Source organism: Phodopus roborovskii, unplaced genomic scaffold, assembly GCF_943737965.1.
Source record: "Phodopus roborovskii unplaced genomic scaffold, PHOROB, whole genome shotgun sequence".
Taxonomy (NCBI): Eukaryota; Metazoa; Chordata; class Mammalia; order Rodentia; family Cricetidae; genus Phodopus; species Phodopus roborovskii.
This window is the reverse complement of record NW_026126469.1, coordinates 25958148-25980486: the sequence shown is the minus strand read 5'-3', so window position 1 is coordinate 25980486 and position 22339 is coordinate 25958148. Positions and strand designations below refer to the sequence as shown.

General features: G+C 37.6%; 1 protein-coding gene across 5 annotated transcripts in view; it reads right to left on the bottom strand.

The window, feature by feature from the left end:
* The window catches only part of Lsamp (limbic system associated membrane protein), a 2056906-nt gene that overhangs the window by 380133 nt on the left and 1654434 nt on the right, over positions 1-22339 (bottom strand). The gene's annotated exons all lie outside the window — the stretch shown is intronic.

Here is a 22339-nt window from a genome sequence, read left to right as displayed (position 1 = left end):
GTCTTGATTCTACCAACAGCAGTAAGAGCAACTACCTTTACTGAATGTCTTTCAAGTAGCTTAAACTTTACCAAAATATTTTGCAACCATTACTTTCAGCTCACAGATGAGAATACTAATGTACAAAGAGATTAGTAAAATTGGTATATCTAAGTGAATAGAAAGCAAAGATATGAATTCTGACAGCCAAGCAGCGGGCTTGTATTCTTGATAGCTGTGCTAAACTGAATCTCATCCCAGCAGAAAATGGAAAAGTGTAGTTTCAGGATAAAAATGGTGAACTACAAAACTGGACAGAGTAAGAAAGAAAGAAGTGTTCAGTAATAACCCAGAATTGAAATAACTAGGGAGGACATTTAAAAATAGTATACTTGGGACCAACTAGATGGTTGCTCTCCAAGCTAGGTGGACCTTAATTATATGCTCAGAACCCACATAGATGTGGAATTGACCCCACAAGATTATCCTTTGGTCTATATACCTCTACATACATACTGTGGCATGTATTCCCACACATTCTCTCTCTCTCTCTCTCTCTCTCTCTCTCTCTGCCTCTTTCTCTTTTTCTCTCTCACACAAAACAATTACTAAAATAAAAATATTAAAAATACCAAATAAGAAGTAAATGTGTTTGTTTCTTTATTATATTTTATAATTTTTATATTTTTGTTGTAGGTATCTGCAGATGAAATGATAGAATATTTAAAAATGTTGGAAGAGGAGCAATAGACTCCTGTTTTTCAACTTTCTATTTATTCACATTAACAAGAATGTTAACTTTTAATCATATAATCTTGTAATAGACTAATATATCATTTATTTATCTATACTCTATCTCATAATTTTATTCAATTAAAATTTTTGTTTTTATTTTTTTTGTTTCTTTATTTCTTAATCATGTTTAGTGTGGATTGCATGTATGTGAATGCATGTGCCACAATATACCTGGAAGCCAGAAGACAGTTTGCCAGAGTTGGCTCTTTCCTTCTACCATGTGAATTCTGGGGATTGGATTACAATTGTCTGGTTTATCAGCACGTGGCTTAATCAACTGAGCAATCTCATCAGTCTTTATCTATCTTTAGACTATCAATACCTATTATAATGGTATATATCCTACATTTATTAAACCATTTACTATATGTTAACAAAGTGAAGTGCAATGGAAATCATTGCCTGATTTGCATTGCATAGCATAATTAAAAGCTGAAGATTGGCAAAGAAGTCATGGTATGTGAAGACATATGTATTCTCATTTGTTAAATAATTTTTCATTACCTCCATGTTACAAGGTTTCCAGGGCATATTATCTGATCTCCTGATATTTTCCCCCACACCCTAGGGAGTTTGGGTTTTCCTAGAAAGAAAAGGGAAACCCTGAACCAGTAAATGATATTCTTCCTTTTGTCAACATACCAAAGAATCAATGTGAGAGGATGTGGTTTTCAACCTCACACTAAAGTTTGGACATTTATTATCTTTCTACTTACCACTAAACAGCTTCTTCAGACACACATACATATTGCATTAAACTCTTCACATATTTTAGCATCCTCCACTTTTAGATTAAAAAGCACCACAAATTAAAAATATACTATGCGTAATGGATAGTTTAAACTCTGTTCACATTTTTCAAAGGTTAGAAAAATTAGAATGTTTTGAATTTATTAACTCATCACTAATAGGACACAAATCTAGACTTCCCTGAATACCAGGCAAACAATCTACCTCTTAGCTGTCTCTTATGCCTCTTTCTTATGCATTTCTTATTTTGAGACTGTGTCTTCCTAAGTTTCTCACATAAGATATGAACTTTTTTGCATCTCTGGTGGGCCTTCACTTCTTCGACACCTTGAGTTTTGGGGCATATGGGCCTGGAATATCAGGGCAGTCTAAGAACATGGTAAATACTGAGTAATCCTAAATATTCCTTAATTATACCCATATAGCTGACATGCTGGTGCTTTTAAACCTAGAATAAGTTTGTATGTGTTTGCAGAATGTCCTTCAATTTTTGATACTAGCATTAATGCCAGCATGCATATGGATAACCATTCACTTTGGCATTCTTCACTTTATTATTTTGAGTGTGACAATGTTCTTATGAGATTTAAAATGTTTTCAATTAAGGAAGTCAGTACTTATTAAAACTCTGTAATTTTTCATTTTTCTCCTAAAACATTGTCCATCAAATGGCTCTTTAAATTCCCTGAAGAATTTTGTCCCTTGATATGTAGAGCTTCTGTTGGTTTCTACTAGTGTGAGCACCCCGACTGATAAGCATGTCCAGCAGTACATTTGAGATCCATTTATGAATCCCTGCTGTTTGGAGATTTCCCAGAAATTTGGCTTGACTGGTGCTGGTCCTGCTTGACTAATATTTTCCCATCTTTCTTACAAAAGATTCTTTGACTTTGAAGTTTATTTAGTCAGTTTTGTCTTACTTTCATTAGCTTTTTCTCTGTTTCATTCTCAGAATACATTTATCCTGAATTTCCAAAGAGACATTTTAAATGTTCTCAGATTTTTGAGGTCTATTTCATTTTGTATATTTTCCCTTTTATTTTTCTCACAATTTCCATCCCTGGAGTTCACTATCTGGGTGAGAGGTTTCTTTACTTCCTTCCAACCCCCTTATTGTTAATTCTGCGACTTTTTTTTTTTTTTTTTGCCTCCTAACACATTTACACATAGCTCTGGCATCAGCTCTGGTTGGAAGCCAAGGATCATTTCCAGACATCTCCTTTTCACTTTAGTCCTAAACAACTGCTGTAGAATGTAGCCACCAGTCCTCCATGCAAATCTCATCCAGTCTTTTTTCTCCCCATTTTCACATGGGGAGATACTTCATGTAGGGGACACATTGCCTTTTAAACCCGCAGATGCTGTCTCCCTTTATGTTTCAGAATCAAGTCATTGTTTGGGGAGGTGATATAAATTGGATCCTCAAGGCCACAGCTTTCTCCGTGAACATTTATGCATAGACAAGTTGAGGGTTTTCTATGTTCTCTGAGAGGTGTCGCTCTGTTTTCATTTATACTCTGTATACTCGGTTTCAAATTCTGTTATACATGTTTATGTATTCTGCAAGCTCTACAAATTACACTCTATCTGGTGCCTTTCCTCCTTAATACCACCTAGTTTTAAAAACAGCTATTTCAACCAATGCTTAACAGATGTTGAATGTGGCACAGTGCTTTAAAGCATTCTAATTATCTGTTGTCATTGTTTAGCAGTAAACGAATGTTCAAGAGTTTTTATGCACTGTAGTGGCAGAAAAAGTGGTCTAAGAGACAATTATTTCCAAGTCCTTTCTTATTTCATACCCAGGGCCATCACGTACTGTTGTAAATTGGGGGAGTTGGGGTGAGGACAGGGAAGAGTGAAGAAGAGTTTCTCCTTTTAAACAAAGTAATGATTTTTCTCCTGGAAAGAAATCAAAGGCTGAATGAATGTCTGCCCCTTTAACAAATGGAAGCTGATTTTTTTTTAATGCTAGGTACTTTTATCCTTGTAGCTTAAAGGCAAGGAATGAATGAAATGTGAAAAAATGAAGGACATGTGACAGCATCAAAGAAGCCAAGCAAAGCTGGGGAATGTGTGTCTGGCTATGTCAGGCCAGGGTGGCCCTTTTTAGGCAGGCCATTAAGGCAATCTGGCTGCCAGATGAAGTCTTTACAAAAGGGCAGAAAAGAGGTATAAAGTCTTTTTGATGTTTCAAAGAGATTTCCCTTTTATGCCCCCTCCCTTTTTCACTCCATCATCTTGTCCTACCAATGCCATCCCACTTACCACAACCATCTGCAGAAATGTTTTATGTTTTAGGGCACTTGGATCTTGGCCTGATCTTGATCCTGAGAGATACTGGGGCATTTTTACTTTCTGCTGTGGAAAAAAAGATGGGGTGTTGCTGGGTAGACTTGGTAGAAGTCTCTAGGACATGTTGAGAGGCAGTGGTTAATCAGAGTAGAATTAATCAACTCCTATTTACCCAATCAAGATAAGGATTATTTCTTGAATAGACTTAATTACCTCACATTGGCGCCATTAGGGCATCACGACAAATCCCCTCATTTTATAATGAGGAGAGTAAGCTTCAAGGGCTCACAATTAGTTCAATGAAATTAGAGGCCTGCGATCCATTTTTCCACTCTGTTTCTTGCACTATATAATCTTTCCCTTTACTTACACAAGACCTAAATTACACTCTCTACTTATGTTTCCCTTTCCTTGTCATTTCAGCTCATCCTTCCATCTGTAAAAAGTATTTATCCAAAAGAGTTTGTATTGCCTGTATGACTCTTAGAGCATGCACACCCACAGCTCTGAACAATAGAGAATGATCTGCAAGCGCAGCCTACTGTAATAGAAGAAGCAAAGTAAGGAAAATATGAGGTGTAAGTAATAATTAATATGTCTTCTGGGAAAACAGAAGCCACACCAGAGGGATTATAGTGCTCTTACTATGGCCTGTCATCTGTCCATGGCCTTTCTCAAATGATTGTGGGTTATTTTGGTCCTGTAGGTTTGAATCAACTGCTTTTTTCACTTTCCCTTTGCATGGTGCACTTGGTATGGAAGTTGTTAACAAGCTAACTTACTGGAGCAACTTAGGGGAATACAAAGCAAGTTAGACTGGATGAAGAGGAAGCCACAGATGTCTGGGATTTGAGACCCAACTGTCAGTTTAGTCCTCTGCAATGTCAAGCTGACTACAAATAAAGGTTTGGCCCCTCAGAATTAGACAAGTGACTTTGTCTAGACTCTGTGACTTTGGAACTGCCTTTGTGAGGAAGTAAGAAGAGAAAAGAAAAGAAGAACAAAACCAGGACCTTTCCTTTCCCCTTTTCCTGGTATACTCTTCCCACACTCTTTCTCCATTGCAGTTATCATTCTGCAGTTTAAAATGTCAGCAGTGTATTTCTTAAAGTATCAAAACCTCCAGGAACATGAAGGAGCTGTATTCTCCCCTTTCCTTACCTTCTGTGAGAAAAACATCCTTACAGGTATTACATATACAACTATCAAGTTACTTCCTCGAACTCAGCAATTTTCAACCTGTGTGTCACAACTTCTTTGGGGGTCTTATAACAGATATCTTACTTATCAGATGTTTTGGGTTATGAACTAGCAAAATAATTTTATAGTGTGTGTGGGGGGAGTCACCACAACATTGGGAATTGTATTAAAGGTTCACAGCGTTAGGGAGTTTGAGAACCACTGCTCTAACTTGCTTCTTCCTGGTAACACAGTTCTTTCTAATGCCCACACAGAGAATGCATGGTAGCTAGCCAGACGATTTGACACAGTTCTCAAAGGCATACTCATAACTTGGCATAGAGTTTCCATGCAAATCACCCTGACATAAAAAGTTTTTTTGGCATTCCTTACTGATTTCAATCAAGTATAATGGCTTCATGTCCTCAAGTGCCCTCTCTCTCTGAACACTTGTGAGTAGAACCTCTCTGTTTCATTTTGCTGTGACATTATGGAATGATGAAGAGCAGACATGGAACCGCTCTTGACTCAGAATGACTGGCTACCTGTCCAGTTTATGCCTTTCCTGGCAAACTCTCCAGGAACAGTTAAATAGAAAAACTATCATGGACATCGCAGTTGATTAGCACTCTAATATGAAACCTAACATTTTGGGGGAAGTTTAGAATCAATGTGCTTTCAAGAAGAATCTGCAGGGGAGCCATTACTCTGTTAATTCACAACACTTTTCCTTCCTTGGTTTAAAAAACTCCAGGGATTGAAACTGACTTTCACAGCATCATCCAAACCTCCCAGTCCCCTGACTTTAAAAGTCTGCTCTAGTTTGTCTATTGTCTGGAATCCTGTCTCTATTGGTTGCTGAGTTCATTTTTAACCCTGTTAGATGTGCATAAGTTCCTTTTATTACAATTTCAGGATATGTTGCAAATCTTCCAGGGAAACACGGGGTTAAAAATAGGAAGATGTGATTAATTAACTCACTCAGTCAGCAAGTATTTCCCGAACTTCCAGTATATTATGTATATAGAGAACTGAATGGTAAAAAAAAAAAAAAAAAAAAAAAAAAAAAAATGCCTTCTCTTTAGAGGTTTTCATTCTTATAAGAAAATAAAAAGTATGCACTCAACAGATGCTATGATAGAATAGTGAGTGAAGAATGCAAAAGAAAAAATTCTTCTTGTAATATTTGGAGTTCAAATTTTTCCAGAGTTGGGTAACATTTTTTTTTAATTCTTCATTTCATAGTCATCGACTAATTGTATATTTTATTCATTAATTCAATGACTATTTCTGAGCACTTATACCTACCATGTGTCAATTTTAACTTAGCTGCTGGATATATAAAATGACTATCACCATAGCCTTTGGTTTCTATCTCAGTGTGGAAATAGAAAATTAGCGGTCAAATGTACTTAAAGATCATGGGAAGTGCTATGAATAGAAATATGAAGGTAATACATCGCCAGTGCAGGGGTTTCTCAAAGATAGCATTTCAGCTGAAGTGTACATGACATCAGGCAAGAGAGCTAAAAGGTAGCCTAACTTTAGAATTTCCCAAGCATATGGAGCAGCAGAGGCAACATTCCTGAGATGAGAAGTAGTTTGTCATCCTTACGATCTGCTGTGTACACATAATCAAGCCTCGCAGTTAACCACAGTAGGAGTATTTACACCATGGAATTGACACATGCTGTAAGCCTGGGCTTCTTTCTTGGGTCGGGGTGACATTCAGGAAATACTGTATGAGCAATGCCATACATCCAAGAGAAAAAGCCTATCCCTTGGGCTTCTAAAACCCAAAGTACCTTAGCTCCAGAGAAGGTCTTCAACAAAAATAGAAAATGGAGAGCCACACAGAATCTTAGCAATAGGGCTATAATGTTCAGGAGCTTAAGATGCTGTATGGGTCCAGAATAGACTGCACACTTAGAGGAAATGCATTTTGATATAGGTTTTTAATGATATAAGTTGTTTTAAAGAGAGTCAGTGTTCTTCCTTCCTCCTTCCCTCCCTCTGTCTCTATATCCCTCTGCCCCTCCCTCCCTGCATCGCTCCCTTACTTCCTCTGGTTTTTCTTTTTTTAAACATTGAATAGGAAAATTACAATAAGATGGATAAAAACCAACCACAGGAAGAGTAAAACTACAGGATCGAAAGTATTTGGATGCAAATAGTTGCATAACTAATTCATTGAGAGAAAAGAAACTAAAGCACCTTTTCATAAGGTGAAGCAATGTTGTCAATTATGAAAAGAAGAAAAACATCACAGGTTATTCTCTAAAGTCATCATTTGCTTGATTCTTTCTTTTCTTTCTTTCTCTGTTTGTTTTGAGACAGGGTTTCTCTGTGTAGTCCTTGCTGTCCTGGAATTCACTCTGTAAACCAGGATGGCTTTAAATTCAAGAGATCTTCCTGCCTCTGCCTCCTCAATGCTGGGATTAAAGGCTCAGTCACCAAAACCTAGCCATTAATTTTGTAATCAATGCACAATTCCACCTTCCCTTTGCTATTTTGCATATTGCATGCACTGTGCCAATGCTAAGAGCCTGACCTATACAGACAGATGACAAAGAGAAGCTAGACAAAGACCTGGAATTATAATTGTATAATTGAAAAATACTAAGGAATATTTTTAAATAAAATATTTTGGTATAATGTATTGTTATCAAGGTTTCCCCACACCTATCATCCCAGAATCTCCCCAAGTCACCACTCACCCACTCCTCCACAATTTATCTCTCTCTCTCTTTCTTTCTCTCTCTCAAAAGAAAAAAAAACAGGCAAACAAAAACTCAACAAACTCAAAAAAATAAAATGTAAAGAAAGGAAGGAAGGAAGGAGGAAAGAGCACAGGAAACACATATACATGCAGGGGGGGCGAGAGAGAGGAAGGAAGAGACAAGAGAAGAAAAATATATCCCACTGGATATATCAATCACATTTAAGGGTAGGCTCCAAGCCCAGCAATCGGTGGCTAATACAAAATTAACTCTATATTTTTGTAGACTTTTGTCTGATATTGAATTATTTGGGTGTTTTCATCTTATTGGTCCTTTGCTTGCATATTATTTTTTATTAGGTAGTATGGGAATATAACACCAATTGGATTTACACACACACACACACACACACACACACACACAACACCAGATATGATAAGAGCCTCAGGCACAGATTTGAAGAAAACATACATAGCTACACAGTGAATCCTTGTACCAGTAGTTATTTATAAATCTCATAATGATCTCCCCACCTCAACTCCAAATTCTGGGGTGACACACAGAGATTCAGTCAACTATATGTGATACTTAAGAATCTATACATGTAGGGAAATAGCAATTTATCTTCCTGTCCCCCTTTCTCTTTTTCTTTCTTTCTTTCTTTCTTTCTTTCTTTCTTTCTTTCTTTCTTTCTCTCTTTCTTTCTCTCTTTCTTTCTCTCTTTCTTTCTCACCCCCTCTTTCTTTCTTTCTTTCTTTTTCTTTCTTTCTTTCTTCTTTCTATTTTTTAATTGTAGGTGGCACAGAGATAAAGCATTCAAGTTATAAGTAATTATACCCTCCTGAGGAGAGTGATGGAGTACTATCCTCTGAAGGACTTATCAAGCCCTGGAAATGTAGAGTCAACACTTAAGACTTTTCTTTATTATTGTTTTCTCCAACATTAAGAGTTTCCCAGCTTGTTCTCAGAGGGACATAAACAAACCGCATGTACCTGCTTTTTAATGGAAGTAAACACAACTGGCTCATTCACTCTCAGCAGCTCTGCTTGCTTGTTTCCTGACCAGTGGGATACAGTGAAAATGGTAGGCATCATGGGTAGCAGACAACTACAGGAAAAGTAACATTATCTACCGCTCTGGGTGGAGATTCACAATAATGGGGTTATATTAATTTGCTAACAGGACTTCTTAAGAGTTTAAAATTTTCTTTCAAATGATGCTAAAAAATTGTTAAAATGCCAATCCATGTAAGAGTTAGCTATATTGTTTATTTGAAAAAGCAAGTCAAAAGCGTCTATACACAGAGACTTTTCTTTGTTTGAGAAAGATCAATAATTACTTGTTACTATGCCTGGTAACCTAAGTTTAAAGTCAGGACTCACATGGCAGAAGGAAAATCTATCAAATTGTCCTCTGACATCTACATTCTCTCTGTGGTGTGTGCAGATCCACATGTATGCAGAAACACAAATAAATAATGAATAAAAAAGATGATTAAAACTTCTGGAAACGAGTTTCAAGCAGTCTAGGAAATTTTGATGAAATGTACCCAGGGGCAACCATTGAGAAACAGTGATAAGGGAGTTACAAAAGTGAATGAAAAAGCCAACCAGTTCCCGATGTTAAGGAAGTATTAGTTGCATGGTGTGGAAGGATTGATATTTTTCCTGTGATTCACAGATGAGAATGGAGAGATAAGACAGTGTGGTGGGCTGAAAACTATACTCAGCATTTGAATCTCACAGCCTTTGTATCAGTTCAGAAATGAACCCTAGAAAATAGGAATCCAAGCTGTTGATTTCCTGGTATGGATTCTTTATTTTTAAATCTTCCCCCCCCCACCACCACAATGACTTATACTAAGAATTTAAGGAGACCACTAGTACAACCACAGTAAAGAATGCCAGGAAAGACTGCAGGGATGGTTTAACATACGAAAATCTATCAACGAGGTCCACCATATAAACAAACTGAAAAAGAAAAAACATATGATTATCTCCCTAGATGCTGAAAAAGCCTTCGACAAAATTCAACACGCTTTCATGATAAAGGTCTTGGAGAGATCAGGGATAACAGGAACATACCAAAACAATAAGAGCAATATACAGCAAACCAACTGCCAACATCAAACTGAGTGGAGAGAAACTCAGACCAATTCCTCTAAAATCAGGAAAAAGACAAGGCTGCCCTCTCTCTCCATATCTCTTCAATATCATACTAGAAGTTCTAACTAATGCTATAAGACAACAAAAGGAGATCAAGGGGATCCAAATTGAAAAGAAAGAAGTCAAACTGTCTCTATTTGCAGATGATATGATAGTTTACATAAGCGACCCAATAAACTCTACCAGGGAACTCCTACAGCTGATAAACACCTTCAGCAAACTAGCAGGATACAAGATAAACTCAAAAAAAAATCAGTAGCCCTACTTTTTTCAGATGACAAAGAGACAGAGAAAGAAATCAGAGAAACATCACCCTTTACAATAGCCACAAACAACATAAGGTATCTTGGTGTAATGCTTACCAAACAAGTAAAAGGCCTATATAATAAGAACTTTGTGGCTCTAAAGAAAGAAATTAAAGAAGATACCAGAAAATTGAAAGATCTCCCATGCTCTTGGATAGGTAGGATAAACATAGTAGAAATGGCAATCTGGCCGAAAGAAATCTACAAATTCAATGCAATCCCCATTAAAATCCCACCACAATTCTTCACTGACCTTGAAAGGATAATAATCAACTTTATATGGAAAAACAAAAGATCCAGGATCAGGATAGCCAAAACAATCCTATAAAATAAAAAAACTTCAGGAGGCATCACTATTCCTGACTTTAAGCTCTACTACAGAGCTATAGTTCTGAAAACAGCCTGATATTGGCACAAAAATAGACAGGTAGACCAATGGAATCGAATTGAAAATTCTGATATTAACCCACACACCTATGAACACCTGAATTTCGACAAAACAGCTAAAATTATACAATGGGGCAAAGACAGCATCTTCAACAAATGGTGCTGGCACAATTGGATGAGGGTGTGTAGAAGACTGTAGATAGACCCATATCTGTAGCCATGCACAAAACTCAAGTCCAAATGGATCAAAGACCTCAACATCAATCTAGCCACATTGAACCTCTTAGAAGAGAAAGTAGGAGGTACCCTTGAACAAATTGGTATAGGAGACCACTTCCTGAACATAACTCCAGGGGCACAGACACTGAGAGCAACAATTAATAAATGGGACCTCTTCGAACTTAGAAGCTTCTGTAAGGCAAAGGACACAGTGGACAAGACCAAACGGCAGCCCACAGACTGGGAAAAGATTTTCACCAATCCTTATCTCCAAAATATACAAAGAACTCAAGAAACTAGTCAACAAAATACCAAATAACCCTATTTAAAAATGGGATACAGAACTGAAGAAAGAATTCTCAATAGAGGAAATCAAAAAGGCTGAAAGACACTTAAGAAAATGCTCCACATCCTTAGCTATCAGGGAAATGCAAATCAAAACAACTTTGAGATACCATCTTACTCCTGCCAGAATGGCTAAAATTAGAAACACCAATGATGACTCATGTTGGAGAGGATGTGAAGAAAGGGGAATACTCCTCCACTGCTGGTGGGAGTGCAAACTCATACAGCCATTTTGGAGATCAGTATGGTGGTTCCTCAGGAAATGGGAATTAGTTTATCACAGGACCCGGCAATACCCCTCTTAGGCATATACCCAAAGGATCCACATCCATGCAACAAAGACATCTGTTCAACTATGTTCATAGCAGCACTATTTGTAATAGCAAGACCTGGAAGCAACCTAGATGCCTCTCAATTGAAGAATGGATAATGAAGATGAGGCACATCTACACAATGGAATACTACTCTGCAGAAAAAAAATAATGGTATCTTGAAATTTGCAGGCTAGTGGATGGCACTTGAAGAAACCATCCTGAATGAGGTAACCCAGTCACAAAAAGAGGAACATAGTATGTAGTCACCCATATATGGATTTTAGACCTAGATCAAAGGATCACCAGCCTAATTCACACCACCAGAAGAACTAGGATACACGGTGTATTCTAAGAGATTCATATAAAGTCCCTCACAGAACTGGGAAGGGACAAGTCCCCCTGAGCTCAGGGGAAGTGGGGGGGGCAGCGAATGGAGAGAGAAGTAGGAGAAAACAAGGGGGAGGAGAGGAAACCCCATGCGACTGGGAAGATTGAATCCGGTTAGGAATAGTAGACAGGAGAGAGAGAGAGAGAGAGAGAGAGAGAGAGAGAGAGAGAGAGAGAGAGAGAGAGAGAGAGAGAGAGAACATAAAAGAGGGAGCCAATATTGGTTTGAAGATATAGTTGAAAACAAAGAAAGGTCTAGAGAACTACAAGACTGCCTCCAACTAACAATTTGAGCATCCGTGGAAAGGCTACCATAAATGCCCTTCCCAGATAGTGAGATCAACAACTAACTTATCCATGGAGCCCTCAACTAATGCCTGTTGGAAACAGGAGCAAATACTCATACATAAACACTGAGTCGAACTAGAAACCAGATGCAGATGGAGAGGACAAGACCAGGTGGCAGAAACACATAGAGACAGCTTACCTGAACAAGGAGGAGCTAACAGGCGACCAGACAGATAGGTGGGAAGCCAGCATGGGACTGACTCAGGCCCCCTTGAATATGGGTCTCAGCCAAAAGGACTGAGCAGTCTAAGGGACCTCAGACAGTGGAATCTGGATGTATCCCTGGTACACAAAAGGACTTTGCGAACACATCCCCCATGGAGGGATAACTGCCTTAACCTAGAGACAGGAGAGAAGCCCTAGTCCCTACTTCACATGACCTGTCAGATCTATATGACCCCAACTGGATGACATTCCCCTACATATGGAATTGGGGTGGGGGGATGGGAGGGGAGGGTGGTTAGAGTGCATGTTAGAGGGCAGAGAGTGTAAAAGGGAGAGAGGGAGGTAGGGAAGGAGAGGGGGATGGAAGGGAAGGAGGGAGAGGGAACTGGGATCGACATGTAAAATAATAAATTAAATTAAAAAAATGCTTTGACTCCAAAATTTAAGTTCAAGGACAAGTTACTGGGGAAAAGAATTTCTATTTTTGTTTCTACAGAAAATGAAAAGATGTGGATTCCTTTCAGACTAATGTGGTTTGATCAAGCCAGACTGCCTGACACAGAGTACCAGGTGATCCAAAGTTCAAAACAGCTGGACAAAGCAGCCTTACAGACTATAGCCAGGATTTCTGCCCCTTACCAGCAGGAAGTAGTTTGGAAAGAACGACGCCTAAATTCCCAAAGATTGTCTATAAATGTTTGTTTTCATTTAAATGGACTTGGTTATATAAAATAAAGAAAGAAAGAAAGAATGCCAGAAAAGCTTCTCAAAAGCTCAGAGTAGAATCAGAATCTTACTAGGAATGACATCATGGGACGATAATAAAAAGGAATAAAATAGGCATAGAGAAGACACATAAGCACATATGTGTTCACTATGAAACTGGTCACAATGGTCAGGTTGCACAATCAACCAACTAGAACACCTACCAAAAATAAATAAAGGAAAGCAGTGAAATATACACAATGAATATTATCCAGTTAGAGAAGGATGGAATCCTGTTATTTGCAGTGAAACAGATGGAACCTGAGGTCATTTTTAAAATTCATTTTTTTTTTTTATTTTCCTACACCAGTTCTCCCTCCCTCCTCTCCTTCAGCCTTCCCCACCTCCCATTTGCTCCTTGGAAAGGGTAAGGCCTTCACTAGGAAGTTTCCTAAGTCTGTTCCATCTTCTTGTTGAGGTAGGATCAAGCCTCCCACCCCCACTGCCAGGTACCCCTCAACCAAAGAATAGATAAAGGAAATGTGGTACATTTACTATTCAGTGGTAAGAAACAATAACATCTTGAAATTTGAACATTTTATAAGTGATGTCAGATTGACCAGTATGATAAATATTACATTATCTTTCCTACAGTAGATTAAAAAGAAATAATGTTCTGAATATAAGTATTGATTACTAGAAATAAAAGCAAGGTTATTATAAAGGGGAATTAGACTTTTTCATTTCATGGTATATGTTCATTCAGAAATAACACCCTAAGACACATTCACACTCACCATTACTACATGTTAACAAAAGTAAAATGAAAATGGGTTTTCTACATCTCTATACATTTTGAACTTTAAAACTCCTATGATGATTGAATAATGAATATTGAATATATATAAATACTCATTTATATACTCTTTTCATCCATATCCTTATTATTGGGGTCAAGGACTAGAGTCAACTTCTGTATTAATTCCATAAACATTATTAACCTGATGTATAATCCCCAGCAAATTATAAAATAGCTAAAGGCCTCAGTTTCTTCGTCTTTGTTTTAAAGACAAAAACGTCTGCCTAAATTTCAGAACTCTAAGCAGGAGAAAATGAGATATCAGGGCAGGAGCAAATCTTAAAAGTAATTTAAAGCACTCCATTATAACAAGGTGCTGTTTTTGTAAATAAAACATTAGCATGTCTTGGTGATCATTAATCCATGTAAGTGCATGCCATTGTGCTGAAAATTAGTACAGTGATTCACGAGGCAAACAAGGGCTTACATGCATACTTTAACTGTCCCTCTTCCTGAGAGGTGGCTTGAGGTCCACTTCAGGTTGTACAAGTGACACCAGAGTAAACCCAAGATTTAAACAGAAGCTGAACAAAAGCAGGCATGTCAGAAGCCATCAGCAGCCACCAGCTTTATAACCCCAAACTCCATCAGCTTTAGTCCCTAAATCTCTAGCAGCTCAGGAAGCCACCCTCTTTCCAATCTTCCAAGTATTTCCCTGATCTCTCTCAAAGGGGTGCAGGGTTGCAATTAACGAAAATGAGTTGGATGAAGTGAAATCCTATGAAAATAGTCTTATTAAATGACACTTAGAATGACAGAAAATTGAGGGGAATCCTAGGGGAGACAAGTCAACTAAGGAAGACAAATGGATAATTTATTCAGTCCTCCATTCCGTTTCCGACACACCCTTGGTAGTGGATAGTGTTATGCTACCCTCTCCTGGCATCTGGTGACTTTTCTTATGAAGCAATCAGGGTATTGGACTGGATGATCTCTGAGGACCTTATCAGCTCTGCAAGGCTGGTTGATGAACAGGAAACTGGCCAGAGTAAATTTCCAGGCTAATTTCCTTTACTTGGTAAATGTAATTGGATTACACTGGTACTGGAGGTGTTTCAACTATGACTTAATTAGATAACTTTTCTGTAATATGCTAAACACTACACTGTGATAGAGCAATCACATGACTGATGCAGAGTTTCTCATGCAATTAAAAATGAGGACAAAAGTGGTAAGGTTCTTCATTACTATAGTGTTTCATTGTTTAAGAGACACTTTTGCTCATCTGATAAATCCTCACTAAAAAGGTGAGATAAGTAGGCAAGTTTGTCACATTTTTCAAACAAGAGTTCTGAATTTGCAAATATTAGCTCTATTCAAGGTTAAACAGAGACAGTGAGGCCTCTCTGTTTAAAAAAAAAAAAAAAAAAGTAAAACAATAAAACAAAACAATTCCTGATTTTCTCAGTTCCTTCGCTGTTTCCCAGATAGGAACTTTGGGGAGCCCCTTCCTCAAAGTTCCCATCTGTGGGGTTGCTTGGCAAAATAGACATGAGACATTAGCTTCGGTATTGAGTCCTGGTGGAGATACTTACTAAATCATTTACTTTAGAAAAACTATAGTAGCAGGGGTTTTGTGTGTGTGCTTTGTTTTCAAATTTCTTAGATTCAAATGAAATGTTCTAAAGACTTGGTTAACTTTTAACAAAGGTATATTCACAAACAAGCAAAAAGATGGTGTCTACTTGTGAGACAGCTACTATACTAGAAAACATTTGACTTAACTGGGATTTGGGACTCACTCAAACTAATTGCAAACAGAAGCTGGAGAAAAATATATATTAAAAAAATGTGTCCCTAGAATATAGGAAAAGATATTTAACCTTTTTCACTTCTGCTCCCATATGACTAAAGCAAACACAGAAATGAGGTGGATTCTCCTTCCAAATTGAACGAGATGCCACAGCCCTGAGGCTCTGTGGTACCCTGTTCTTTTTATTGTGCCATACAAACCCAGTCTTGCTTAATGCTTTTTAAAATCATGCAGTTTCAGACAGAGGCTGAACTTCTTCAACTAGATACAAGGTTAATTGGAGCAGATTATTCTAAAACGAAAGGAGTTAAAGCACATACCCTCCCCCCACCATGTCTGGAGGACAAAGAGATGCCAGGTAAAGCACAATGTACAGAAGTAGTAAAAGCAAGAGCTGAAAAGTAAGAAAATAACACTCATTGGGAAGCAATAGAAGGCCATTCTGCAATAAATAGTATAGAGAAAAACTGAAGATGGCAAAACATGAATGAGAGGACCTAGAAGAAAATGTAGAGAAAAGGGCAGGCTTTGGAAGAGACAAACAGATGAGAGCTTTGCTTTCTACTTCCCCACTGGACATCATGCTCACTTTGGGCTTCTATAATATTGTTATTATATTCTAATATTTTATTATATTATATATAATATATATTATATATATAGATTATATATTATAATCTAATATTATATATTAGATTTGAGATGGTGACTAGGTTGTTGTAAAGTTTACCAGAAGATTTAGTTATCAGAATTAAAGTAACTTCTTGAGGTCATTAAATAGATCCCAGGGGCTCTGTACTCCCTCACTGGTCCCTCACCCATTATTCTAAGATGCTATATCTCCTTCCTCCCATCCCCTTCCAAACCCTAGCAAAGCAGGATGAAACAGATTTCCTCCCAGCTTCCCTACCCAAAACTGGATTCATTCTATGAAAAGTCCTTTCTTAAGGATAGAGGACAATATGTCTTCCTCAGCTGTCATTGTCTCTGTCATATATCATGGTCTCTGTCTGCTCCAACCACCCTGGCCCCTTCCATGGTCTCACCAGCTGAGGATCATCACTGAGTTGCCTTGATGCCCTCTGACAAGACTGGTTTCTTAAAACAGCCTGCTTAATAAATTGTTTTATTTAATTCTATCTACTTAAAAATTCAGATTGAATTTTGCTTTCTTTTTTTCAAGGATTTTATTAGTATTTAAATCTAGTTTATTATTTAGGGTTAAACTTTTGTTACATTAATAACATTATCATTACACCACAGATATGATTAGATTAAGTGGGTAGTACATACCGTCTATTGTCTCTAAATAGTTTTATTAAATATTTTTTTCCAAAATGGATGTGACAATACATCAACATCTGCATAGTTTACAAAAATAACTCCTGTCTGGAATAAGAACAAGTAGCTAAATAAATTCACAGGAAGATGGTTAAAATAATTAACCATCTTATGGTGCCTATTTATCTCTCAGAAAAGATGGAATCTCTAAAATAAATCAATGTACTTTGAAAGAAAGATATTCTAGGAGCAAGATATTTTAGAAAAATAGGTGGGTTTTTTGTTTGTTTGTTCGTTTGTTTGTTTATGTTGGATGGGAAGGGGCATTTTTAATGATGGCCTGAGGGAAGGAAAATAACTTGATCAAAACAAATTACATGATTTTTTTTAAATAAATAAAATTTGACAGTTCTAAGGAAAACTTTTTCTGTAAAGCAGTGTTTCTCAAAGTAATATTTGTAGATTAATTGAGTCCGAATCACTTGGCTTGTCACACTTATCTTCCTTGCTAATCTGGATCTGATTAATTAGAATCTCTGTGATATTATTCTCAAGAATCTATTTTCTAAGCACACCCTATTATTTTGTGTGCATTAAATTTTGAAGGCCATTGTGCTAAACAGGAATATAGCATATCACCAGTCATTAGGAATAGTGGAGCCAATAAATACATGTTTACTTATTGTAGCATCATAGAACCATAAAGGCCAATCTCTGTGCCATCCCCACCCTCCATTCCCCCACCCCCCAAAAAAAAAGCATTCCAAGGAAGACACGCCACAAATCATCAGTTATGCAGGTTTTTTTTTTTCTCCATATCCAGAGATCTTTGGCTAAATTTTGGTGAGATTTTGAGTGAAATTAATAGGAAATGCTCCAGGGGAGCCATTTCAATGCTTATATTGATAATATGAGCTTTAGGCTTCGTCATCTAGCAACTAGCCTCTTGTGAGTCCTCTGTAAATAGTATTAATTATCTTATTCATCTCTTTATATGCAGAATCTAACAGAGTGCCTAATATATATTTATTGACAACAATTGAATTGATGAGAATTCTGCTAAACCCATCATTTCATGCAAATTTACCAGCAATCAGATGGAAACATTCCAGTACCCTGTTTCAAAGTACATCATAAGGAACATATTGATTTTATTTATTTCCAATAAAGTATTAAAGTATAATTTTCCTTTCAAGAGATTTTTATTTGAGTTATTTGGAGCTTAGGAAAAAATAAAATACAATAATGAAAAGTGTATAGGGAGGAAGGAGAAAAACTCAGGAAAAATAGTAGCAGAAATGTATTTCCTCTTTGGAAATACGTCTTAGTATTTGTCATCAAAATGCAAAGCTCCTGCTTATTCTGGGTAAATCTTGATCTAACCTTGTGTAAAGCTTGGTCTAGCCTTGTTATCCCTTTGGGCTGCATACATTCATAGGGAGGTGTATTATTAGGAGGAGCCTTATGGGAGTAATTGTAGCCTTGTTGGAGGAAGTGTGTCACTGGAATTGGTCTTTCAGGTCTTAGACTATCAAGCCAGGTTCAGTGTCTCTCTCTCTTCCTGCTACCTCCTGACCTGGATGTAGAAGTCTCATCTCCTTCTCCAGCACATGTCTGCCTTCACATTGTCACATATCCTGCCTTGAGGATAACAAACTAAAACCTCTGAAACTGTAAGCTAACCTCAATCAAATGTTTTCCTTTGTAACAGTTTCCATGGTAATGGTGTCTCTACACAGCAATAGAAACACTAAGACAGGTCTTTCTACCTGTATAAATTTTGTTCCTTCTACCATCCAGTATGAGGGACTCCCTTATTCAAAGCCCCTTATTCTCTCTTGAATGTGTGGACACTATCTGGATAGATTTCTGCTCTGTGATTTAACTTCCAGAAACATCCACTGCATTTCACATACTCACACTCTATTCCTGTTCTCACCTTAGTGCCATCCCATGTGCACTTTCCAAATGGTCCTTTAAAAGAAAGGGAAACTAAAAGCCAGCCTAAATTTTTCTTCTAAATGCCAAATACTGTTGAACAGCAATTTCTGATGAACTGGAGTCACATGCTAGTCCTAAAACAAAGTCACCTCCCTTCCCTGACCCCCACCCAGCCACACACATTTATGGACCATTCAGGCTCTACCATCACTCCCTGTTGCTACCCTTCTCTCTGTCCTCTATCTTCTCTGGATGGGTTTGGCAGGGAAGCTAGAGAACTGTGTGAATGCAGACTAGGCATGGAATTTATAACTTTGTCCTTGTCACTTCTCCTTCAACACGACACATCTCACCTCCAAAACTCAAACAGAGCCAGCTGCTTCAAGATGCAGACAACATCATTTTTCTAAAACTACAGTGCCAGGCAATCATAGCTTACAAACTAGTTTGAAGTATACAAACTCACCTTACTCAGCTGTATCAGATAAGTTACAAGTCAGCAGACTCAGCATATTAAGTTAGGGATTGCTGAAAGCTTACTGGAATCTCTCCACTGTCTTCTTGATTATACTATCTGAGCAGGACAGTCACTTTTGTCTCTCAGTCATTTAACTTAATCCCTTTATTTTAATATCAGACCATCTCTTTTGAAGAATTTGAAATAGCAATGTAATCAAGTTCTTTGGAAGAACACTGGAAACATTAGCACCAAAATGTCAATATGATCACTTTACAAATGAGCTTTCATACTGGCCAAATACTCAGTCTAGAGGACAAACCCAAAGCAAACTGTATTATAAAATGAGACACTACATTTTCATATATACATAGATGCACAAGCTTTAGTGGTAATTAAAGTCAGACATAAAGGGTAAAGTTATTCTCTCCAGTGAAAAAAAGGAGGACAGTCACTGCACAAGAAGAAACATTTAGAAATGGCATGGCCACACAAAGAAACATTCTCTGTTCAGGTAAGCAGGAGTCATCCATGGTGGATGAAGTATAAGGCACAAATAAAAGAATGAGGAAAGATAAAGCTAATGATAAAGGTGGAAATGCAATGATAAAAACATATGTTGACTTTCTATGCAAGCATTTCTGTGAGGCTAGGTTCAAGAAATACAAATAGAAAATGCTACCTTTCATTTGTGACTATGGAGACATAAGAAAAGTAAAATAGATTTGGTGTTCACTTGGGGAATAGGATCTTGATTCTCTCCTGAAGGTGGTGACAAATTTAAAAGGATGAGAACCTCAGATGGCTGCATGGCTTCAGGTGCCACTGACTAAACAAGAGAGTTTACTGCTAATTAAGATTGAGAAGTTTTGTGGAGTATTTGTTTACACTATGTGAAGATGTGTCACTGTGATTGTTTTAATAAAGAGCTAAATGGTTATTAGCTAGACAGCAGACAATAGACAGGATTTCTGGGGAAATAGAGAACTCTAGGAACAAGAGAGGCCATTGGGCACTAGTGAGATGCAATGCAAGTTGGACATACGGTACAGAAGGGAGGTAGACTGTAGATTGATAGAAGCAGGTTAATTTTCTTTGTAAGAGCTAGTTAGGGACAAGCCTAAGCTGAAGGCCTAGCTTGTATACTTAACATTAAGTCTCCTTGTTGTTACTGGGAGTTGGTGGTTCCACAAAGGCAAGTCCCACTACGTTTGAGAATCCTTGCAACAGGGAAGCCCAATACACATGATTTTAGGAGAGGTAACTAACATTGAGATGTGTGGTTAGAGAAAAAAAAATCAAGAGATTTTTGTCTTGGGATGTTAGACATCTTTCTGGAAATTCTTATTAGAAAAATTAGAACCCTAGAAAAATCAGTGTTGTGATATTTGACAGTGACTCTTCAGTCCTTGTTTATTAAGCTATGTAGCAAATGCAGAGCTGAGTGGGAAGGACCATGTCTGCTTTCAGTAACACAGTTAATTTCTCTCAAGCTCCCTAATTCAGCTCTGTTGTCACTACTTTCTGCTGTCTTCCCTAATGCTCAAGTCTGCCAACCATTTCCATCTTTATTTAATGGTATTCCTTTCACATTTTACTTACCTACTATAGCATGTCAATCCATTCACAATTATTTTATCTCCGAAGAAGCAAAACATCTTTAAAAGTGAACTGTGTGTTATAAAGACAGTTGTATGGACTCAAAACATATTGCAGAGATGGGTGTAGTGGTGCACACCTGTCTAATTCTAGTATTTAGGAGGCTGGAGCTTGAAGATGGCAACTATGAAGGTAGCCTGGTATACCTAAAGGGAGGTCCTAGCCTAAAAATCATGTAGAAAAAATATCCCACAGTTCTTGACACACAGTGGAAGTCTGATATACATCTACTAGAATAGGTAGTCTAAAAACATACTGAAAGAAAGATAAAATGACAAAAAGATTAATAGTGTAAAATGCTATGTTCTACTTGAGTGAGATCAAAAGGATTGTGTTACATTTGACAAATCATATTTTAACTGGAAACATTTTTAAAGAAAATCTCAAAGGACTTAGGTCAGAATGGTTCCTTGGTGGATTTACGGATAGGAAAGAAGTTTTAGGAAAACCATTGGCAACATGCAGCAAACTTTGGAAGATTATGGTAGCTTTGATCCACACAGGGTGATTTGAAAGAGAGGAGCTTTATGCTTGACATAAAGATTTGCCTGTGAGGGTAACAGCAAAGCATGCGGAAGGAGCCAGGGGTGAAGGCTATGGCAATAGATAATTAAGAATCAGGCTACAATTCACACTGGTTAGGCTTGTTCAGTCTTGCTTTCCATTATATACCCAACCATGCAAACACACAGCTACATGTTACCTGCTACATGCATGGCAGATATTTCCTCATTATATGCTCAAATGATGAGGGATTGAACGATGATGAACAGTAAATGCCAAGGCAGGAGAGAAGACAGCATTTACTATCAACAGGCTACATTTGAAGAATTATCAGCTGTAGGATTTGGATTGGAGGATTAAACCTGGTAATTATGAAAGGTGGTTTTTGATCATGTGCTTAAATTGAGAACATCATCATTTCCATGTTGCTCCCAAAGTACAGCAATATAGAATGTGGCCTTCCAAAATCAGAGCCCATGGCTTTCTTTTGGATTTCTTAATGTCTGGGGATGTTTTAGAGGAAGGTAGCTATGACAGTCTCATGAACTGGGCAATTCAGTTTTATCACAGACAGAGACTAGTTTCCTGGCTTTGCCCCTCTCTTGCTTTCAGACACTCAGCTCATGACCCCAAACAGAAGACACACAGCCCCAGCAGCTTCAAATATTATTCTTCATGAAGTCACCCAGTCACCTTTAAAATCCTGTGAGAGGAATTGATTCGGTAGCCTTCTGCAGCTGTGAACTCAACAGGTTAAAACTACATCTTGTGGAAAGTGTTCATTTATTCTAAATTTACCGCCCGCTAATACCAGGGAGTGACCCCT